The sequence below is a fragment of the Octopus bimaculoides genome, chromosome 2, assembly GCF_001194135.2.
Source record: "Octopus bimaculoides isolate UCB-OBI-ISO-001 chromosome 2, ASM119413v2, whole genome shotgun sequence".
NCBI lineage: Eukaryota > Metazoa > Mollusca > Cephalopoda > Octopoda > Octopodidae > Octopus > Octopus bimaculoides.
Window position 1 is genome coordinate 24,773,451 of NC_068982.1, and position 5,654 is coordinate 24,779,104.

The window sequence follows — 5,654 nt, forward strand, 5'->3', positions numbered from 1 at the left end:
TATATCATTCTGGTTACTATTGTCCCTGGGGGTGTATTTTATCCCATCCCTATACCCGGCATTTTTTAGCGCTACATTGTATCTCCCCTTATGTTTATTGAATATCTCTTCATTTGAGGAGAGGTTAGAAATCCTTTTGCTTATATTCAGAAGAAGTAGGCAGTGTTAGGATTCTTACCTCCGCTGTATCTACTACTTCTATTGCTACTTGTGATATTCATATCATTATCATTACTGCTCCCATCACGTGTGTTGATGTTAATGTTTCCAGTGTGGGTATTAGTATCCACATTGTTATCGTCCCGATTATCCGTCCCATGGCTATTTGTGGGGGGTGGTTACTAGAACTATTTATATATATATATATTTGGGTTCAAGATGAATATTTATCTAGTTATCTCTCCACCATTGTTCCTCTTATGTGTATGCGTGTTTGTGCAGTAATCAACTTTCAGTATTTTTACTAGCTCTCATCATTATTGATACGACCACTAGCGATCATTATCAATAATACAATCAGATTCAATACCAAAATCAATACACCCACCGGCATTACCGAACAAGAAACGTCTTAATGACCTACAACAGGCGCTAATCTATGGACAATAACAAAACTAAGAATAAAAAATTTAACATTGACGTAAGTTTATGAGGTTCTCTGTTATATTTCAAATTTTGAATGCTATGTGTTTGATTCTAAGCCAATGAATATCAACTTGAAACTAAACAGCAACAGCAGTATTACTAGTAAGAAAAATAGAGCAAATGCAACAACCAACAATGCAACTATCACCACTAGCATGTAAACCAAGACACCACAATCAAAACTACCAACTCATCAATTTCTGAATAGCCGAGCGGTTATCAAAATATTAGTAAAAATGGGATAGCAATGTCCTTAGCTACATATGTTGCATGTCAACACAACCTTGTGTGGGGTGGGGTTGGAGAGTGTGAGTGTAGAGTTCTTACCGCTCGAATCAAAAGTTTGCCGAGTGTCATTGTCACTTCACCGAACTGTACGGAGCGTGAAATGCCGATAACTGCCGAAGACATACAGGGCACAATGAGTACCTGTGAGAAGGAGAATTCTACAGGGTTGAATGGTCTGCTCTTCGAGCTTTATCTTCCTATACCAAACTTGCTCTGTGATTTTCTGGCCGATGTCTGCCAAAACGGGCAGCAGAAAAGGAGAATTCCCAGTTCTGTGACCCAAACGAGGCGAGTCGAACATTTCATTTTAAGCGCGTGACTATGCTGAACGAAGATTACAAGATTCGGGCCAAGATTTTAGCCAAGCGGTTGGCGCTTGTTTATAAACTGGTCAGTGACTCGCAGACAATTCTATCCACGAACATGACATTTACGTTACATTACGCGTTACATCATAGAGAGTATAGATAAGGAACCTGGCATCATAGAGAGTTTAGATAAGGAACCTGACAAACACGGCTGCATAAAGTAGCTTTTACATCGCGTTGATGATGTCTTTAAATCTCTGACATCAGATTTGTACTCTGATGTCATATCTTCACTTCAGGAAAGCGTTCGGCAGATTCAACAATAATATATTGTTGCTAAACTTGTCCTGTAGTGGAATCCATAGAAAACTGCTGTACTGGGCAAAGTATTTCAGAATGAACAAAACACAAGTTGCGGCCTTTGAAATTCCCTCAAGCTAAGGGAAAATTAATAGTAGCGTCCCCTGAAGAGACTGTTTTGTGTCCGCTTCTCTATATAGTCTATATAATCGACATCGCAAACGTCATCAAATGCAGCAAAATAAAAACAATCGTAAATGACTCAAAACTTTAGAAAATTGTTCATGGATAAGAACAGTGAACTGAACTCTAGTTTAATCTACATGCTGTTAGCCATCGGGCCTAAAAATCCAGTTTATTGAACGAATATATCAACTCATGCCCTTAGAAAAACAATGCGCTCTAGCAACTATATTCTGTTCCATAATGGAAACTACTCACAGCATCGAGTAATATCTTATTTGGAGAACTCTCATCAACTATAAAGTCGATACATGTTGCAGAATGACCTCTTTAGTTCTTAGAAATTGTGGGCCCTCTTCTCCTTTGTATGGCCACGCCTAGAAAACTATTGCCCCCTATGGTATCTCCACACCAAGCAAAATATTACGCGATGTCAGTTACCCAAGAGAGCAATCACTAAAAAATGAGAAGTATCAGGGCATTTCATTATTGGGACTGCCTTTAGACATTGACATTTCATTCGCTCCAGCACCGCTGTGAGCGCTACATCCTTTGCACAATCTGGTGAAAATACTACCAACATTGCTAAAATTTGTTCCTCAAATCAGGCTCACAGCATATATTCACTTCAACTCAGTTTCTTTCCCGCAGCAGGTCCAATTCTATTCAATATTATTCAAAAAAGAATAAAAAGATCCCTTTACCTTCAAACGAGGCCTGGATACACTTCTTTAAAGGATACTAGAAAAATCACGTATACCTGGGTACATCTCAATCGACAACAACTTCCTATTTCAATGGCCTATGATACCACAAATAATTGGCTTAAAAGTACTAAATAGATCCTATCAGGTAAGTTACAGAATGCCTAAGAGAATCTATGGCAGAAACATATCTAAATTATTTAAGTTAACTTCTTACTAAATTTTGTCCTTAGTATTTTTGTTCTGTATTTATATTACTTGCTTTGCTACATTTACTACTTAAAGTACTAATGCTACACTTGCTGTTGCTACTACAACCAAAATGCGATTTTAGATCAAATGATATATTAGAGTGTTAAAAACCGTCAGGCAAGGTAAAACGCACTATTAATTTTCTCGCTTGCAGATAGTGCCCACGTTTACTGGTTTGATGCTAAGTCTTACAAGCACATATTTTGTTTTTCAAGCGGAGCAATTTTGTTTACTAACCTGACATTAGCGTAATATTTTTTTGTACAACAACGCTTCTAGTTTTTAGAGCTATCTAGCTATATTTCACCAAAGATATCAGGTAATTCTTGCCGCTGCTTTGAGGTCTTAATTTGTTTGAGATTTAAAATATATGACTACAATAAATATATTTTTTTAATTATACTTAATAGCATTTTATAATTAGTCAATATTAAATGTAACGTAGCAGATATGTTTATTTACTTCAATATCTGTACGTGTTAGTTTACATGAAGCCTCTGATGTTGTCCCCCAAAATACCAAAACTATATAAGAAGCAAACAATGAAACTAATTACGTTTACCGTTCTACGTAATTAATAAGATATCTCAACATATTTCTAATAATTTCCTGTTTCTTTCATTTTTGTTAAACGCTGTATGCGTTTAGAGTTGTATTTCGACATTGTTGATGATTGTGGAAATTATAAACTATGACGTGAAATCGGAACATCATAGAGATTAGTGTATGCGACATACATGGAGACAAACTCACACACAAAGATTCATATACATACATATGGTGGTTGTCTACTCCTTAAACAGAGTTTGACCACCTCCTGCACCTACACCTTAGCCCTTTCATGGCGTCTGAGGTGGCTTTTTAAACCAGATAGTGTTTTGAAAAAACACCCACACAGATTGCACCTCTGATTTGCACTACCAATACCTGCAAGTAAGTTCTTCTCATTGTGGATCCTAACATGTCTTTTAAGACCCCCATTGGATTTGCAAACCCTCTGGCACACATCACATTCAAACGTGTGCACAGACATATAATCAGAATAGCTGGATGAGGTTTGTTTTCCATATATATATGTATATATGTATATACATGTGCATGTATGTTTCTAGATACAAACGTGTGTATGTATGTTTCTCTGTTTGTATGTGTCTGTGTGTCTGTGTTCTTTCAACAGGTATTTGATGTATTTGTCAAAATATCACGGTTAAATATTTTAGCACAATTAGTTACAATTATCAAAGCAGATAAATGTAAATTTCGTTTATCACGATGCAGTGATAATATTGTATTTCCGGAAATAAATTACACTTGTAACGTGACATCTTCCAGAATTGATGGGGTTTAGGTATCTGATAAAATCACAAATTTACAAAAACGATTAACTTGGACCATAATTTTCTGACATTTCGTTTGAATTTTTCAGCTGAAATCCAGTTTACTCGAACGTTACTATAATTTGAAAAACCTATCTGTTATAGAAACTATATTTATGAAAACATTTCGTGACGTTACTAATTTTGCATTGCACTCTGATATCTGCAGGAATGCCTCATCAGTCTAGGGAATATTTCCTCTGAGAAAATATTTTCGATATCTCGTTAAATTTAACATTGAATTATAAATTTATACATCTATCTCAATAAAATTTTGATATATTTCTCTTAGTAATCAATAAATATAAACTTTCCAAGAAAGAAAAAAAGCCAATGAAATAAATATATAAATAATTTTCATTTATACGTATTGGGTTTTGTTCATTTTCTCTGAAATATATCAACATCAAACACAAAAGACTATTTTTGTAATAAATTTCAAATTTATTCGTATTGAAAACTTATTTCCGTAGAATGGAAAAATATATTTCCACAAAATTGATAAATCTTCGGACTATAAAGATCGGAATATTTATGTTGAGAGTATGTACGTATGATTAAATGTACGTATGTAAACATATATATTTGTGTTCAGGGCTTGGGGGTGGATAGATATATGTTTCTATTTGCGTATGAAGTATGTTTGGAGATGTTTATATACTTCATCAAGTTCTGCTTACTCCCGAGCAGTTTCCACATGTCTGAGAGACATTGGCAATGTTTTATGCTTTGCAATTATCTCTATTATCAAGGCAGTCGCGTTTCAATATGTTTGCAGTTCTATGGAGGATAGAAAATTTTAATCTGCTCAATTTTTATCGCATAAACGCGAGAAAATGTGCAACCTATGCATGTATGTGTATGTATATGCATATATAAATATGCGTGTATATATAAATATGTATATATATATATATATATATATATATATATATATATACACACACACACACAGATATGTGCGTGTGTGTGCCTCTGTGTGTGCGCGTGTGTACAAATGAGTAGTAACTTTATGTCAAAAGGTCAATCTTGTTTTGTCACATTCTGTATCACGCTCAGTTTCCTTTAGATCTACGTTAAGTGTACGCGTTTCGCTGGAATGCTCAGCCACTTGCACGTTAGTTTCACTTGCACGTTTGTTCCGCTGATCGGATCAACAGCAACATTCGTCGTCATAATCTATGGAGTATCAGTTACATGCGTGTGTGTATGCGTGCATGCATACATGCTTTGTATATTTGTGCTTATTTTCGTATTTATTTTTTTTATTTTCGTCACGCCTGCATTTTATACTTCTCTCTCTCTCTCTCTCTCTTTCTTTCTCTCGCTCTCTCTTTCTCTCTGTCTCTCTATCTCTCTATCTCTGTAATTCTGCGTCTCTCTAACTCTCTCACTCCCTTTCCTCTTTATCTCAATGTACTCCTACATGTTTCTACTCTATCCTTACGCTATTTTCTGTCTTCTTTGTTACGCAGTGTTCCTCCATTTCCTTATTTCTGTTCTGATAGCACTTCCTTCTGTTTTATCACCATCCATCCTGCAAATATCCCCACCAATTTATCCACTTTCAGTCTTGTTTTTAGCGTTATCTTTGAACT